The sequence below is a fragment of the Mus caroli genome, unplaced genomic scaffold (assembly GCF_978045245.1).
Source record: "Mus caroli unplaced genomic scaffold, Mus_caroli_1 scaffold_6, whole genome shotgun sequence".
NCBI lineage: Eukaryota > Metazoa > Chordata > Mammalia > Rodentia > Muridae > Mus > Mus caroli.
This window is the reverse complement of record NW_028227261.1, coordinates 37,857,481-37,876,293: the sequence shown is the minus strand read 5'-3', so window position 1 is coordinate 37,876,293 and position 18,813 is coordinate 37,857,481.

The following is an 18,813-nucleotide window of genomic DNA, read 5'->3' as shown; positions in this document are numbered from 1 at the left end:
GCTGGGATTAAAGGCGTGTGCTACCACGCCCAGCTTGTGCTTGATATTCTTTAAGCGCTTCTGCCATTTGAAGAACAAGAGTGGCCAATATTGTATTCTATATGTGACACAATCTAGATTGGTTCTGTCCTGAGGCAAATCACTGCCTCTCCAAGAACCACAGTTCTTTTAACCCTCCCTCCCCCATGCCCAAAGCTGATTGGTCTCTATGCAGGTGTGACTGCTTCTTCTAAGCTGCTGGGCAGGTCAGCATTATGAGTGAGAAGAGCTAGGGTCTGCGGCAGGGTGGGGACTGAGTGGCTTCTGGTTTGTATTGTTTGTGGTATAAATACACTCTTCAATGTCAATGTCCTGGTAGCAGCATACATCACCAAACAGGGTCCAAGCTTGTGTATTGCACTAGTCTTTCACCAAATGATTCTGTGGAGTAGGGAGCCTTCAGAACAGAGTACAGTCAAATGTGATCAGATCCTCAGGATTTGAAGAGACTTGAGCATTTTTTTAATTTTGATTTTTTTTCAATCCTATATGTAGACTTTGAATTTTTTATTGGATATTTTCCTTATTTACATTTTAAACATTATCTCCTTTCCAGATCTCCCTTCTGGAACTCCCCTATCCCATCCCCCCTCCCCTCCCTCTATGAGGGTGCTCCCCCACCCACCCACCCACTCCAACCTTCAAGCCCTGGCATTCCACTACCCTGGGGCATTGAACCCTCACAGAACCAAGGGCTGCTTCTCCCACTGATGCCACATACTCAGCCAGAGCTTTGGGGCCCTGCATATGCTCTTTGGTTTGTGGTCCAGTCCCCAGGAGTTCTGGGGGTTCTGGCCAGTTAACACTGTTGCTCCTCCCTCCCCCCACAGGACTGCAAACCCCCTCAGCTCCTTCAGTCCTTTCTACAACTCCTCCATCAGGGACCCCCAAGCTCAGTCCAATGGCTGCCTGCAAGTTTCCATCTCTGTATTTGTCAGGCTCTGGCAGAGCCTTTCATGAGACATCAGGCTCCTGTCAGCAAGCACTTCCCAGAATCCACAATAGCGTCTGGGTTTGGTGACTGTATTTGGAATGGATCCCCAGGTGGGACAGTCTCTGGGTGGCCTTTCCTTCAGTCTCTGCTCCACACTTTGTCTCCATATTTCCTCCTGTGAGTATTTTGTTCCTCCTTCTAATAAGCACTTAAGCATCTACACTTTGGTCTTCCTTCTTCTTGGGCTTCATGTGGTCTATGAATTGTATCTTGGGTCTTTTGAGCTTTTGGGGTAATATCCACTTATCAGTGAATGCATACCATGTGTATTCTTTTGTGATTGGGTTACCTCACTCAGGATGATATTTTCAAGTTCCATCCATCTGCCTAAGAATTTAATGAATTCATTGTTTTTAATAGATGAGTAGTATTCCATTGTGTAAATGTACCACATTTTCTCTATCCATTCCTCTGTTGAGGGACATCTGGGTTGTTTCCAGCTTCTGGCTATTATGAATATGGCTGTTATGAACATAGTCAAACATGTGTCCTTATTACATGTTGGAGCATCTTCAGCTATGCCACCCAGGAGTGGCATAGCTGGGTCCTCAGGTAGTACCACGACCAATTTTCTGAGGAACTGCCAGACTGATTTCCAGAGTGGTTGTACCAGCTTGCAATCCCACCAGCAATGGAGGAGTGTTCCTCTTTCTCCACATCCTGGCCAGCATCTGCTGTCATCTGAGTTTTTGATCTTAGCCATTCTGCCTGGTGTCAGCTGGAATCCTAGGCTTGTTTTGATTTGCATTTCCCTGATGACTAAGGATATTGAACATTTCTTTAGGTGTTTCTGGGCCATGTGAGTTTCCTCAGTTGAGAATTCTTTGTTTAGCTCTGTTCCCCATTTTTAATAGGGTTATTTGGTTCTCTGGAGTCTAACTTCTTGAGTTCTTTGTATATTGGATATTAGCCCTCTATAGGATGTAGGATTGTTAAAGATCTTATCCCAATCTCTTGGTTGCTGTTTTGTCCTATTGACAGTGTCCTTTGCCTTACAGAAGGTTTGCAATTTTATGAGGTTCTCATCTGTCAATTCTTGATCTTAAAGCATAAGCCATTCATGTTCTGTTCAGGAACTTTTCCCCTGTGCCTATGTGTTTGAGGCTTTTCCCCACTTTCCCTTCTATTACATTCAGTGTATTTGGTTTTATGTGGAGGTCCTTGATCCACTTGGACTTGACTTTTGTACAAGGAGATAAGAATGGATCAATTTGCATTCTTCTACATGTTGACCACCAGTTAATCCAGCACCATTTGTTGAAAATGCTCTTTTTTCCACTGTATGATTTTAGCTTCTTTGTCAAAGATCAAGTGACCATAGGTGTGTGGGTTCATTTCTGGGTCTTCAATTCTATTCCATTGATCTACCTGCCTGTCACTGTACCAATACCATGCAATTTTTTTATCACTATTGCTCTGTAGTACAGCTTGAGGTCAGGGATGGTGATTCCTCCAGAAGTTCTTTTATTGCTGAGAATAGTTTTTGATATCCTAGGTATTTTGTTATTCCAAATAAATTTGAGAATTGCTCTTTCTAACTCTGTGAAGAATTGAGTTTGAACTTTGATAGGGATTACATTGAATCTGTAGATTGCTTTTGGTGAGATGACCGTATTGACTATATTAATCCTGCCAATCCATGAGCATGGGAGATCTTGCCATCTTCTGAAGTCTTCTTCAATTTCTTTCTTCACAGACTTGAAGTTCTTGCCATACAGATCTTTCATTTGTTTGGTTAGAGTCTTATGAAGATATTTTATATTGTTTGTGACTATTGTGAAGGGTGTCATTTCCCTTATTTAGTTTTCAGCCCATTTATCCTTGTAGTATAGGAAGACTACTTATTTGTTCTAGTTAATTTTATATCCAGCCACTTTGTTGAAGTTGCTCATCAGGTTTAGGAGTTCTCTGGTGGAATTTTTGGGGTCACTTAATCATACTATCATTTATCATCTGGGAATAGTGATATTTTAACTTCTTCATTTTCAATTTGTATCCCTTTCACCTCCTTTTGTTGTCTAATTGCTCTGGCTAGGCCTTCGAGTACTATATTGAATAGGTAGGGAGAGAGTAGGCAGCCTTGTCTAGTCTCCGATTTTAGTGGGATTGCTTCAAGTTTCTCTCCATTTAGTTTGATGTTGGCTACTGGTTTGCTGTATATTGTGTTTTCTATATTTAGGTATGGACATTGAATTCCTGATCTTTCCAAGACTTTTAAAATGAAGGGATGTTGAATTTTGTCAACTGATTTTTCAGCATCTAATGAAATGATCATTTTTTTTCCTTTGAAATTTTTAATGTAGTAGATTATGTTGATAGATTTCTCTATATTGAACCACCTCTGCATCCCTGGAAGGAAGCCTACTTGATCATGATGAATAATTGTTTGATGTGTTCTTAGATTCCGTTCGCAGTAATTTTATTGAGTATTTTTGCATTGATGTACATAAGGGAAATTGGTCTGAAGTTCTCTTTCTTTATTGGGTCTTTGAGTGGTTTTGGTATCAGCATAACTGTGGCTTCATATTACAAATTGGGTAGTGTTCCTTTAGTTTTCATTTTGCAGAATAGTTTGAAGAGTATTAGGTCTTCTTTGAAGGTCTAGTAGATTTCTACACCAGGTCATGATAGAGTCATAATAACTGATCACATTAAAGGAAAGAGAAGAGTCATTATAACTTCTCCTTTTGATTAATTTTTCTAAGTCAGTTACCACAGCCTCCATGGTCTCTGTTCCACAAGGTCTAAAAGCTTGACGCAAGGCAGCTTGTCCAATCTGGGATATAGGTAAGCAAAGGTGGGTCAAGAACATAGGTCCAATACAGCTTTTCTGTCACCATTGTCAGGACACTCAGCAAGTTCACAGGTCAGTATCATTTATTGTTCCAGCATCAGCATGTCTCACCAGTCACTCTGGCAGCTAGCACTCTCCTGCAGTATCCTGCAGAAAAGACACAAACATGTCCTCTTCCCCCTATTAAATATCTGATCAGTATCATGCTATATGCCAGTAAATTGATCCTTCCATTTCACTTAGGCATAAGTATGCCTAGTTGTATGGTGCCATAGACACTCAGCAGAAAATTCCTTGGCTTCTACATTTTAAAATTTTAAAAATTAAAAGCACGATTTAAATTATGTGTATGGAAATATAATTCCCCCCTCCTTTTTTGTTTTTTCATGAAGTTTATTTTAAAGTTCTACAGTACCTTGTCCCTTAGGATAATAAGGAATACCAGTAATATGGGTAATATTAAATTGTCTATAAAACATCTCAATTATTGACTGTAATAACCAGTTCCATTATCTGCTTTAATCTCATTTGGAACACCAAGCATAGAAAAACAATGAAGGCAATGACTAATTACATTATTAGGTGCTTCTGTTAAAGCAATTGCCTGAGAATCAATAGTCACATTACATATTTGTACTGGCTATTTTTGTGTCAACTTGACACAGCTGGAGTTATCACAGAGAAAGGAGCTTCAGTTGAGGAAATGCCTCCATGAGATCCAACTGTAAGGCATTTTCTCAATTAGTGATCAAGGGGGAAAGGCCCCTTGTGGGTGGGACCATTCCTGGGCTGGTAGTCTTGGGTTCTATAAGAGAGCAGGCTGAGCAAGCCAGGGGAGGCAAGCCAGTAAAGAACATCCCTCCATGGCCTCTGCACCAGCTCCTGCTTTCTGACCTGCTTGAGTTCCAGTCCTGACTTCCTTTGGTGATGAACAGCAGTATGGAAGTGTAAGCCGAATAAACCCTTTCCTCCCCAACTTGCTTCTTGGTCATGATGTTTGTGCAGGAATAGAAACCCTGACTAAGACAATATTTTAATTTTCCAAAATCAGAAATATGAGTAACAGTTATTTGCAATAATAGATTAGGTATAAGCCCTCAAGGATTAACACTATTATGTGGTATACGTAGAAATTAAGAACAAGTCTTTACAATTTGATGTGCACATTCTCTAGAAATACCAAAGTATGGTCTCAAGCCAATACTATTAAAGAATGAGATTGTATGACCAATTATTCTTGTGTAAGACCTATAATCTGCCTGGTATTCAAATCTGCTGTGGCATTGCCCTAAGGGGTCTGTCCAGACAATCCAGTACAAGCTCTTAAATGTCCAAAGGCAGTCCTTTAAAGGAATAGTACTTTCCCTTAATTTGAGTTGTATTTGCATAAATAATTGCTAAATTTGAGAGATGCAGTATCTAAAAAAGGAAGAGTTTCAAGTAATTGCAAACCATGAGTTATATATTTATTGGCTATCAGTAATAAATTAAAAGCTTGATTTTTCAATATTTCAAAAACAATGGCTACAGCACACAATTCAATAACCTGTGCTGAAGCAGAGTGAAATCAAGAGAATAAATATGTGATCCAATTATGTATGCTGCTTTCCCATTAGATGAGCTGTCTATAAATACAGTGAGCACTTTTTCTATTGGCTATATACACAAACTTACAGGAAATACAAAAGCTTCATAGAAGCAAATTGTAACAACTTGTCTTTTGGATAATGATTATCAATTTTTGCCTAAAATGTTTGGCATGCAAAAGCCAAATATCAGTATTCTGCAATAACCAATTTAATTGGTATTTGAAATTAGGAATAAATGTTTCATCAGGTTTTTAAGACATTTTTTCCAAAATACTTTCATGAGTCTATCCTACAATTCTGTATTAACACAGCAACAGCTTCATAATAGGGTGTTCAAACTTTACTTGGAGATGAAGAAAGATGAATCCACATTAATGGTTCCTTTTGCCAAAGAATTGCTGTGGGCACATGCAAATAGCCAACAATTGATAATAGTAGCTTCCTCTACTTTCTGCAAAGCTACTTGTCTCATACTAGTTAATTTGCACCCGCCTTGAGAACATCAAACAAAGGCTTAAGTCCTCCTGTGATGAGCTGAAGTCTTAGCCAATTAACATCTCCTAGAAGCCTTTTAAAGTAAGTAAACTATCTTTTCTTATTTGAATTTTCTGTTCCCAAGTTTGTTTAGGATATAACCGATGTCCCAAATATTGAATCTTCTCTGGAGCAACAACTACTCCCCAGAATTTTAAAACTCATTATATAAGAGCAAAGCCTTGTAGCAAAAAATGCCTTCAGAGAGATCAGCTAATAAAATATCCATATAATGAATAATATACATTGAAAGAATCAAAATCCTAACTTCTTGTATTGAAACAGAAACATTTTTTTTTACATAATGTTAGACTATTAGCCATTCCTTAAGGCAAAACTTTCCAATGATATCTCTTCATAGATTGTTCAAAATTACAAGCTCTCTAAAAGCAAACACTTTACAATTATCAGGATGCAAAGGAACAGTATAAAAACAGTTTTCAAAATCCATAATAATTCTATATGCTTTTCCTGAAATAGCAGCTAGAGTAGGCAAGCCATATTGTAATGCTTTCATATGTTCCTAGCTTCATTAACCTTTCATAAATTTTAAGTTTGAACTTTGTTTTAGATTAGTGGAATAACCAGTCCCTTAGAGGTGAGTGAGTACATCAGCTCCAGTGTCTATTAATCCTTCAAAGCCCCTTTTCTTCAATTAGTAGTTTAAGGTTAGCAGGTACAGTTATAATGCCATGGGGGGAAGCAGCCATATTTTAATTTCTCCCTCGTAATCATTATCTATAACACCTGGATAAATCTGCAATCCTTTTATAATAATGCTGCTTTGGCCTAAAAGTAATTCCCAGGTCATTGGAGGCAAGGGCCCAAAAATTCCTGTAGGCAGGGTTTGCAAGACAAAGGTTGCCACACAAGCCTCCACTGAGGCTGCTCTGAGCTTTGCATTAACTTAAATGTAAATATTTACTGTAGTCTTGCACAAGGAAGCAGTCATAGCCAGACCGTGATTGTATGAGGCACCAAAAATTCTACCAGCTGCCTTTTACAGTTCCTCAGGTAAACTCCCATTGCGATCCCCTTTAAAAGGGGCAGCAGGCCTGTATCCTGAGCCTGTGACTGAACTGCAAACTGCAGACAATGGAACACTGGCAGTTTAACTATAATGTTTAAGTTTCTTTTGCAACACCAGAGCACAACTACAACTTCGGAAAGCAAAAACCCAATTTTTAACTGTGAAAACAATCCATTCTCTTTGAAAATCAATACCAAGAGCATTACTTTCATGTTACAAAGTTTTTGGCTGCGGGTTCTTATATATAAATGCATGAGTGTAACTTTTAATATCTCATTAAAAGGACATTGTTTAAAATCCTATCCTTTATAAATTTAGTTTCTAGGATAAGAATTACATAAAATATTATCCCAATTTAGAAGTATCTTTTGGAGACCTGCTTTCCTGGGTTGGCTCATGCCACGTGTTGTTTAAAATGACTCCATAAAACTCTCCTTCTTCAGTGCCAGCAGCTGTGGCAGTCCCCATCCCACCGGCCTCGTGCACACGGCTGCTGCTTTTGAACTTCCATCAGGGGGGCACATTATGTGCTGTGCCATCGCATCTCTGCTGCTGAGCAAGAAGGGCCGCCTGACCCACACAAAAGCTGGTGAGGCGAGGCGGGGCTGAGCACGATTGGGGGTAGAGCATTGTTGCCCACCATTTTCATCATGTGACCTGCCGCTGCCGCAGCTGCCATGGGACATATGAACTTCAAACCAGTGAGTTGTGCCATTCTGGTACATCTTACAGGCCTGGCTTCCACGCTCTCATTTACCAGTTTGCTAAAATTCTCTCATGTTAATTGGTAGGGCTGGTCAGCTGAAGGGCCTCTGGTTCCCAGAACAGAGCCTGGCCAGTTCTGTCTGGGGACTAAGGGGTTGGCGTTTTACAGCCACACCTCCAGCTGACATAGGAGTTAAGACATTGACCATTTGGATGCCCCCACTTTCGAAAGTCACTCTTTCCCCACAGGCTCCTGTAGCTGGCTGAAATCCTTGGATCCAGGGTAGAGCACTTTCCACAGTAATCCCAGGGCTTACTGGGTAGCCACTAGAGGTCCTCATGATGACTTGGGCATTCTAGCCTGGCTGATTTCCTTATTGGTTTCTGGATTGTTCTCGGGATGCTGGTAGGAACAACCAATAACTCCCCAAATGGGTAATACAATGTCTTCGAACGTATCCCCAAATACACCACTAGGATGTCTCCTGAAAAATCTCAAATCTTTGAAGCTAACACCTCAGTTGAAGGCATCAAAATTAATATACCTTTGCAATAAGGTCTAGACTCAGTACTCACTAGATATTGGTTCCAAATGGCCACTTAATGGTACCCTAGATCCAATTGTTTTTTTGTTTGTTTGTTTTGTTTTTGTTTTTGTTTTTTCCGAGACAGGGTTTCTCTGTGTAGCCCTGGCTATCCTGGAACTCACTCTGTAGACCAGGCTGGCCTTGAACTCAGAAATCCGCCTGCCTCTGCCTCCCAAGTGCTGGGATTAAAGGTGTATGCCACCACCGCCCGGCTGTTTTAAAGGATTTTAATACATTCTACCAGTGAGCTGGAAAATGGGAAGAGGTTATTTATGCTAAATCCTTCATTTATCTTTGTTCCAATCCTTCCATGTGTTCTCCTTGGTCTCCAACTCAACTCCTGTTAGCCATGGATCCTGCACGATTCCCGCTAGATGACACCATAATGTTAGATCCAGCTAACGAATCACCTCCTTTCTGCCGTAGGCCTGTTTCCTTGCTGTTGAAAACCCAAACTGCTGCCTCAGTTTCTCCTCACCGAGACACCTCAGAGCCTACTACCTCCAACTCTCCTTCTTCAGTGCCAGCTGCAGGTCCTCCTAACGTTCTACCTTGGCACCTACCTTCACCCCACCTATCACTTGCTCTAAGGCCACAACCAAACCTCTAAGCTCCCCCATCCAAGAGACACCTGACCCAGCAACTGTTCTTCCTCTAAGGGAAGTTGCGGGGTTAGATGTTCTTGTCAGGGTACATGCTCCTTTCTCACTGAGTGAACTTTCTCAGATAGAAAAGAGGCTGGGTTCTTTTACCTCTAACTCCTCCACCTTTATTCAAGACTTTCAATATATTACTCAATCTTACAGCTTGACTTTCCATGATGTACACTTACTAACAACTTACTTCCCGAGGAACACAGGAAAGTTTGGGAGCAAATAGAGAGCATTCAGATGAAATTCATCAAACAGAGCATATCCAATCAGATTGAAAACAGTGCCTGACCATTATCCTCAATGGAATTATAATTCCACAGGTGGTATTCTAGCCAGAGACAGGTTTGTTACATTTCTTTTGGTGGGCCTGAGAAAGGCAGCTTTAAAGCCGGTAAATTTTGAAAAACTCCAAGAGGTTGTCCAAGATAAGCAGGAAAATCCATCTCAATTTCTAGAATGCCTCAAGAAAGCTCTACTGGAGTATACCAATCTGGACCCCGAAAACCCAGAAGGTAAGCAACTTCAGGTGACCTACTTCTTTTCCCAGAGCTACCCCAACATAAGAGCTAAACTTAAAAAAGCTGGAGAGGGGACCCCTAACTCCACAGGCAGAAGTCTTAGCACTGGCCTTCAAAGTGTACCATGGAAAAGATGAGAAAGTCCGCAAACAAAAATACAATATGTTGGCGAAGGCTGTCAGACCAGCTCCAGCCACTTCCCTGGACTCATGGTCTTCTAAGACTTAGAGACCACCAGGTACCTGTTATAGGTGTGGTTGGCAGGGTCATTGGGCAAAAGCCTGCCCTAATCCCGGCAAGCCAAAGGTGCCATGTCCTAGGTGCCATCAAGAGGGACATTGGGCTGTCGATTGCCCTTATGTTACACAGAACAGAGGGACATCACTCTCAGATAACCCTCCAACTGATCTCTTAGGCTTGGCTATGGCTGACTGATGAGGCCTGGGCTCCCCTGACCGGACCTCTGCCATCACAGATAGGGAGCTTAGGGTAGATATCGTGGTATGTGGGCAGTCCATCTCTTTCCTCTTGAACACTGGAGCCACTTACTCTGTCTTGACAGAGTTCTGGGGGCCCACTTCTCCTTCCTGCTTTCCTATTGTTGGGGTAGTAGGGCAGCCTTACTTCCCTCACCAGACCCCACCACTTAGTTGTATTTTTAGGGGTGTACCTCTAAAAATTCCTTTTTGGTAGTGCCAACATGTCCTGTCCCTTATTGGGAAGGGATCTTCTAGCTAGGGTGGGAGCTTCTATTTCTTTTGCTCCCCACATTCGCCTAAACCCAAGCTTGCCAGCAGTTCCCTCTGCTCCTTCTTTTAACCAGCCAACCTACTAACAATACCATGTTATTCCCTTTACCAGCCTTACAGGTAGATCCCCGTGTCTGGGACGTCCAGAACCCCTCTGTTGCTAAACACCATTCTCCTGTTATCATACAATTATTGGACCCTACCAGGTACATCACCCAAGCTTAATACCCTCTCTCTCTCCAGAGTCTCAGGGGACTTAAGCCGATCATTCCTTTTTCTTTTTATTAGGTATTTATTTCATTTACATTTCCAATGCTATCCCAAAAGTCCCCCACACCCTCCCCTACCCACTCCCCCATCCACCTACTCCCACTTCTTGGCCCTGGCGTTCCCCTGTATTGAGGCATATAAAGTTTGTACGACCAATGGGTCTCTCTTTCCACTGATGGCCAACTAGGCTATCTTCTGTTACATATGCAGCTAGAGACACGAGCTCCGGGGGGTACTGGTTAGTTCATATTGTTGTTCCACCAAGCCGATCATTTCTGACCTCTTGAGGAAAGAACTCCTTTGCCCTACTTCTTCTCCCTTTAACACCCCTAAGAAACCTAATGGTACCTACCACTTAGTTTAAGACCTCAGGCGCATTAATTCTACAGTGGTACCTCTCCATCCTGTTGTGGCTAACCCTTACACTCTTCTTTCCACTATCCCCTCAGACACTTCCCATTTCTCAGACCTAGATCTCAAAGATGCATTCTTCTCTATTCCTCTAGATGTCCAGTTACAGAAAATATTTGCCTTTACCTGGACAGATCCTGATACCCACTTTTCTACCCAACTTACCTGGACTGTTCTACCTCAGGGATTCCGGGATAGCTCACACCTATTTGGGCAAGCCTTGGCTTCTGACCTACTATCTCTGTCTCTCCCTAAATCTAAGATCATACTCTATGTAGATGATGTCCTTCTCTGTAGCCCCTCTCTAGAAATTAGCCAAGCTGACACCTCTGCTCTTCTGAATTTCCTCTCCAGTCGAGGCTACAGGCTCTCACCCTCTAAAGTCCAACTGTCCACCCCTCAGGTCACTTAATTGGGACTAACAATTAGCCTGACCCACAAGGCTATTACATTAGATAGAAAGAATCTGATTCAGTTTCTAACTGTCCCTTCTACGAAAAAAGAGATTTTTATCATTCCTAGGAATAGCTAGGTTTTTTACGTTCGTGGGTTCCTTCCTTTTTCCTCCTTTCTCATGAAAGCATGAGAAAGCATGCTAAATGAAGCAGCATCAGACTCTGCCCACACACCTCTTCTCAAACTTATTACCAAGCCTTTGTCAAAGGCTCCAACAGGCCCTCCTTAAGGCCTCAGCCTTTCATCTCCCTGGCCTGACTCATCCTTTCCCCTCTATTTAACTGAAAAAGAGGGATTTGTCCTTGGAGTCTTAGGTCACCAATTGGGACCTTCTTTTGCACCTGTAACATACTTGTCAAAGAAACTAAATCTAACCAACTAGGGATGGGCACCTTGTATTTGTACCCTAACAGCCACTGAACTCCTTATTTGAGAGTCGAAAAACTAACCTTTGGGTCACCAATAATTGTCTTCTCTTCTCATAACTTGTCAGAGCTCCTAACATATAAAGGCTTACAGACTCTACCTCCCTCCAGGGTTCTTTCTCTTCAGGTAGCTCTAATAGAAGACCCCACACTCACTTTCCAATCACGTCTGCCTCTTAATATTTCCAATCTTTTCCTTGACCAAATACTGACCACTCCCTACCTCACTCCTGCACTGAAACTTTAGAGGAACTATTACCTCATCCTTCACACATACAAGAGGGCACGTTGCCTCAGGCTATCTATACCTGGTATACTGATGGCAGCTCCTTTTTATATGAAGGAGCCAGAAGAGCCAGTTATTCCATAGTATCAGACACCAAGGTGATGAAGGCACAGGCCCTTCCTGCTCATACTACCAATCAACAGGCTGGACTAGTAACCCTTACCTGTGCTTTTCAATTGGCACAGGGACAATCCCTCAACATCTACACAGATTCCAAATATGGTTTTCATATCCTCCTGTCCCACGCTGCTATTTGGAAGGAGCAAGGGTCACTTACCAGAAAAGGAGGTTCAGTAACTAATGCAAACCACATTATGGCCATGCTAGAGACTTCCCATCTCCCCACAGCTATTGGGATCATCCACTGCAGATCCCACCAGACAGATGAAACTCCCTTGTCTCTAAGGGAAACAACCGAACTGATGAGGCAGCTAGAGCTGCAGCCCTTAGAGGCCTAGACTTGTCTTATCTTCCCCAGGACATTCTCACACTACAATCTACATCTCCACCTTTACCCCCTGACATCTGTCAAACCCTGTTCTATCTTCATCAACTCTTTCATACTAACAGCCAAGCATTGTCTTCTTTTGTTAAGACTCACCTATAGCCTACTCCTGAAGATTTATGCTTCTTAAAATCTGTCACTGCTTCTTGTAAAATCTGTCAGATGTCCGACTCCAACTCAAGGTATCGTAGCACCCCTTTTCCTACCCATCAGGCTAGGGGTTCCCTTTCTGAAACTGACTGGCAACTTGACTTTACCTACATGCCCACTGTCAGACATGCCAAATACCTCCTGGTTTTGGTGGACACCTTCTCGGGATGGGTAGAGGCTTTTTCCACAACTAACAAAAGGACTCAGACCATCTCTGATCTTCTCCTCCAAGAGATCATCCCCCAGTTTGGTGTCCCAATCTCTCTCCAATCGGACAATGGTCCTGAATTTATTTCCCAAGTTTCTCAAATCCTATCTAAGGCCCTAAACATCCCCTGGCATTTTCATATTCCCTACCACTCTCAAACTTCAGGTAAGGTAGAAAGAACTAACCACTCTTTTAAAACCACTCTTGTTAAGTTGTCACAAGAGCTTCACCTTGATTGGGTAAAACTCCTACCTCTGGCTCTTTTCAGGCTATGAGCTCTCCCCAAACAACCTCTCTTCATCTCACCCTTTGAACTCATATATGGACATCCAGTCCTAACTCCTGGTCTTTTACCTAAGTGCTCTCCTCTCCCAGACCATTTGCTTATTACCCCATTACTTTCCCATCTCTGTTCTCTCTTTTGGAACTTTGCTGATCACCACCTACCATAGCCACACACTGTCTCCTGTCCACTGCCTGTTAACATTGGAGACCAAGTCCTTTTATCTCCTCCTGATCATCGGCCCTCACCCATGTCTCCCAAATGGCAGGGCCCTTTTAAGGTAATTCTTGTGATCCCTATAGCTGCTAAGCTTGAGGGACTCTCTCATTGGGTCATCTGTCTCACCTTAAACCTTTCATTCCTCCACCTAAAGATGACCCTTTTCATACACATCGACCCTAACAGACCATGCTCTGTTAAGTTCCGGAAGACATCAAGACCACCTGTCTTGTCCCCTATCCCAGTTTAAAAGTGATCTTCAGGAAATGACTAAAGCTGTGCTTACTATCCAGAAACAGATTGATCCTTTGGCAGCTGTGGTGCTTCAAAACCGGCGGGGCTAGATGTCCTGACAGCTAAAGAAGGTGGTCTCTGCCTGTTCCTCCGAGAAGAATGCTGTTTTTATGTCAACCCATCTGGGATAGTGAAAAATAAAATCTAGGATCTACAGGATTTTTGATCCAGACATCAAAAACTTCAGAGACCATGAGACCTCCAGTTCTGGGATTTTTGAAAATCCTATATGGAAGTGGATACTCCCTTTCGTAACACCTTTCCTAGTCATCTTTCTTGTGTTATTATTTGCCCCTTGTCTCATTAATCTTGTTTCTACATTCCTTCAATGACAAATACAAAAAAATTCTAACCAAATTAATCAGCTCCTTACCAGCTGCTGCCCACAGAAGAGCCACTGTCCACAGAGGAACCTGATTCAGACCATTATCAAGCAGATTACGATGGTGAAAGCCAGATATACCCCTAAATTGACGACGCCCTTAGACAGCAGGAAGCAGTTTAAGAGACTCAAAGCACTCATTCCCCTTTACCATTGGCTTCCCCTTCCCTTTTTCTTCCCTTCTCTTTATCATAACAAGAAGGGAAGTATGTTGGCACCAGGATATTCCAAACCTATGAATTAACAGTGTGCCCTGTGACTTGCAGACCTGTTACCACCATATCCCAGAACCCACTTGGCTCACCTCCCACCCTTACTTGTATTACATCATTTTCCATATAAATAAGAACACCCTCTCCTTCCTTCCTTCCTTCCTTCCCTCCCTCCCTCCCTCCTTTCCTCCCTTCTTCCATTTTCTGTGGATCCACCAAGACAGCATTTCTTAACTGATTTTTTTCCCCAGCCCCTTGTTCAGTCCCCTCATTCGGGTGTCACCTGTAGCTGTCCAGCAACCATGGATGAACTGGGTATACCTAAAAGGGAAGCTAGAAATGAAAAAGGACGGGTAGGCGAGAGAAGGACAAAGCCAAGACAAAGGTTTCTGATTAAGACTCAAATATTAATTTTTAGCTCTGCATTTATATAGGCAAATCCCACAGACCCATCACCTGGGTTGACTTGGAAAGCAAGTTTAGTAGGCAGTTAACTCCTCAAAGCTCCTGTAGGGAAATGCAAACGTGGCAAGGCCAGGTGCTGACTCCAGCAAGATTGTAGAACCATTAGGGGGTTTGTTTAGCATATACAAGGCTGGGGGAAGGGCACAAAAGTCAATTTTATTCGATATTAGAATGGCTATTCCAGCTTGTTTCTTGGGACCATTTATTTGCTTGGAAAAAATTTTCCAGCCTTTTACTCTGAGGTAGTGTCCATTTTTGTCACTGAAGTGTGTTTCCTGTATGCAGAAAAATGCTGGGTCCTGTCTATGTGTCCAATCTGTTAGTCTATGTCTTTTATTGGAGAGTTGAGCAGGATGTATGTAAACAGGAAATAGGAAGTATGTTTGATCCTGATTTGGCCTGTTGGGAAATGCAATGAAATTGTGGATTTTGCCTTTTTAAAGCCCCTACAAAATGTGACTGGGGCTATTTCCTCGGCACCCAGAGATGAACCTCACCAGAGTCCTATTTACCTGCCAGTATTTAATTAAAGCTTGCTTCAATTTTGGATCAAAACTGTGGGACTGGTTCTCTCATGGTTATCCTTTGAAGTCCTCCAGTGAGATGGACCATCCACTGCATCCTTCACTTCAGGACCTTCTTAAGGCCAAGCCATTTTGGGGGTGGGCACCTTGGAATACTAATCCAAGGCTCTGGAGCACATCCTCAGTCCTTCTGACCACCCTGTGAAAGGCCAGGCTCAAAAAAGTTGATAGGAAGTATTTCTTGGGGTGTGGGTGTGGGATGGGAGAGACCTCCAGTTGGTAAGCCTAATAGATGCTTTTGCTCTTTCTGTGACATTTTTTCTGCCTGGCATCTGGTTCTGCCATCCATTGACATGGGAACAGGGAGAGTCTTATTAGGTCTATGCACACCCTGCACCTGGTCCATGGCTCACTGGATATTTTTGGTTAATTGGAGTTGAACCAGAGTCATCAGTTGTCATGAGTGTCCACTGCTGAATGCTGATGTCAATCAGTATAGTCAGTGTGATTTTTCCTTGTTCCTTCAGCTGAGTCAGCTAACCAGATGCTTCTAGTGAGTGCCCCATTGCCCAGCATTTGACCAGCCTTTCAGCCTTCCTGAGTTCTGAGAATGATGCCTTAGATATACCTGGAAGTAGTTACAACTTCAGGCGGATTGGCACAGTGACGTCAACTGAGACAGACACATGTGCTAAGACAAGACAAGTGGCGAGGCAATAGCTGAGGAGACCATGTGATGTTTGGAGGGAGTATAAATAGAACCTGATGGACAGTGATACAGGTGGAGCTAGGCTTTACTGGTACCACTAAGAACTTCTCTTTGGTGTCCCTCCAGGTCCCCCCTGCTGACCTGTGCTGAGGCTGAGGACTGGGTGTCTCTGCTAGGTAGTGCCACTGCTGCTGACTTGTGTTTGCCATCCCAACTTTACTGAACCAGACAGTTAGTGTATCTGTGAAGTGTTTGTGAGTGGATCAAGCTGCTGCTGAGAACCTGTGAGCTGAACTGCTGACTTCCAGACAACACAGATGGGAGTAGCTCCAAAGAACCTTTCTGAGCAGATCCACTTCCCTGCACCGCTCAACTGTATCCTTTCTTTCAACTGCCTTTGGTGGGTGGGGGACCACAATGGAGGTTAAAGCATTTAAGAATCATCATGAAAAGTAGAGTTAGAAATAATTAAAGTTACATGTGTGTGCATGTGTGTGTACTTGTACATTTACTTGTATGTATACATACATATGGGAACAGTCTTAGTATATTGTTGCTGTGCAGAGACAACATGACCATAGCAACTCTTATAAAGGAAAACATTTAATGGGAATGTGTACTGGCTAGTTTTGTGTCAACTTGACACAGCTGGAGTTACCACAGAGAAAGGAGCTTCAGTTGAGGAAATGCCTCCATGAGATCCAACTGTAAGGCATTTCCTCAATTAGTGATCAAGGGGGAAAGGCCCCTTGTGGGTGGCACCATCTCTGGGCTGGTAGTCTTGGTTCTATAAGAGAGCAGGCTGAGCAAGCCAGGGGAAGCAAGCCAGTAAAGAACATCCCTCCATGGCCTCTGCATCAGCTCCTGCTTTCTGACCTGCTTGAGTTCCAGTCCTGAATCCTTTGGTGATCAAGAGCAGTATGGAAGTGTAAGCTGAATAAACCCTTTCCTCCCCAACTTGCTTCTTGGTCATGATGTTTGTGCAGGAATAGAAACACTGACTAAAACAGGATACCTTAGAGTTTCAGAGTTTTGGTCTATTATTGTCATGGAAAAAGGCGTAGCAGCCTGCAGGCAGACGTGGTGCTAGAGGAGGGAAGAGTTATACATCTTGTTCAGGAGTCAGCAGGTTGATCTTGAGCCATGTCCTCAAAGTGACATACTTCCTCTGACACAGCCATACTTCTTACAATAAGCCCACACCTCCTAATAGTGTTACTCCCTATAGCTAAACATTCAAACACATGAATATATTAGGACAATATCTATGGAAATCACCACATCCCACTCACCAGTCCCCAAAGGCTTTTAACCATATCATAATTCAGAAATGCCTTCAGTCCATCTTCAAAAGTCCTCATGGTCTATAACAGTCTCAAATTTGTTTAGAAGTCCAAATTTCAAAGTCTCTTCTGAGATTCATACATACAATCTCTAAACTGTAATTCCCTATAAAATCAAAATCAAAACAAAACAAAACAAACAAAAACCAGACTGCATGCTCCTGACATACAGTGGCAAAGGATACACATTAATGTTCCAAAATGGAGAAGAGACATGATAATGAGAAAATACTGGACCAAAGCAAGACCAAAAAACCAGCTGGGAAAACTATAAACTCTACATCTCCATGTCTGAGGTCAAAATGCTCTTCATATCTCCAATTCCTTTTAGCTTGGTTGACTGCAACACAGTTCTCTCTTGTGCTGGTTCCAAGCACAGTTAGTAGCTTCCTTGACAGGTATCCCATGACTCTGGCATCTCCAACATCTTGGGGTCTCCAAGGCAATCCAGGTGTCAACTTCACAGCTTTACACAGTGGCCTCTCTGGATCTCTATGTAGGGATACTCCTACTACATGCCTGGCCTCAGTGACTTTACTTAGTCATGGAGGGAGATTTGATAACTCCCTTCTTTTATTCTTGACTCTAAAGCCAGAAACAAATGGATGAACCTGCCAAGTTCTGTGACTTCCTTCTTCTATTACATCTTCACCAGCTCTTTGTATTTGATGATTTCCTTCATTGTCTAAGCTTGGCTGGCCTGGAACTTTCTCTGGATACTGACCTTGACCTCAGTGATCTGCATATCTCTGTCACCTAAGTGCTCATATTAAAGCCATATGCCACCATGCCTAGATCTAAGCTTTTATTTAATTCCTTTTCACAAGATGGAAGCTTAGCAGGGTGGGATCTTGCTACCACTGAGGCCACCAGGCTCTTAAATCCATGCTGTATCTTTAATCTGTTTATCTCATTGAACACAGGATTTAACTCCATTCCACTTCTTGGTGCCCCTTTAACCATTGAACCATACATTGTGTTTTTTTCCTTGCCAAGTTTGCTCTGTTTCAACAAAACCCTCTTCATAAGAGTGAACCACAAAATAGAGTGTATGCTAGACTGTTTCATTATTTTCTTTGACAATACAATTAATCTAAATCTCTTTATATTAGCCTCAGGCAGACTCTTCAGATAAGCTCATGAGATCCAGCTGGTGGGATTGCAAGCTGGTATAACCACTCTGGAAGTCAGTTTGGTGGTTCCTCAGAAAATTGGAAATAGAATTACCTGAGGCCCTAGCTAGTCTTCTTTTTCAGACTGTCTAGGACCATACGCTGAGACACTCTGGTGGTTTAAATGTGATGTCCCTATGGTCTTAAGAATTCGAATACTTTGCTCCCAGTTAGTAACATTGTTCGGACAGTTTTTGGATGTGTTGCTTTGATGGAAGAACTGTATCACTAGGGACAGGATTGAAGCTTCCAAGTCCATTCACTATTCTTACTGTACACCCATTGTTACCTGACTGGGATTCAAGAT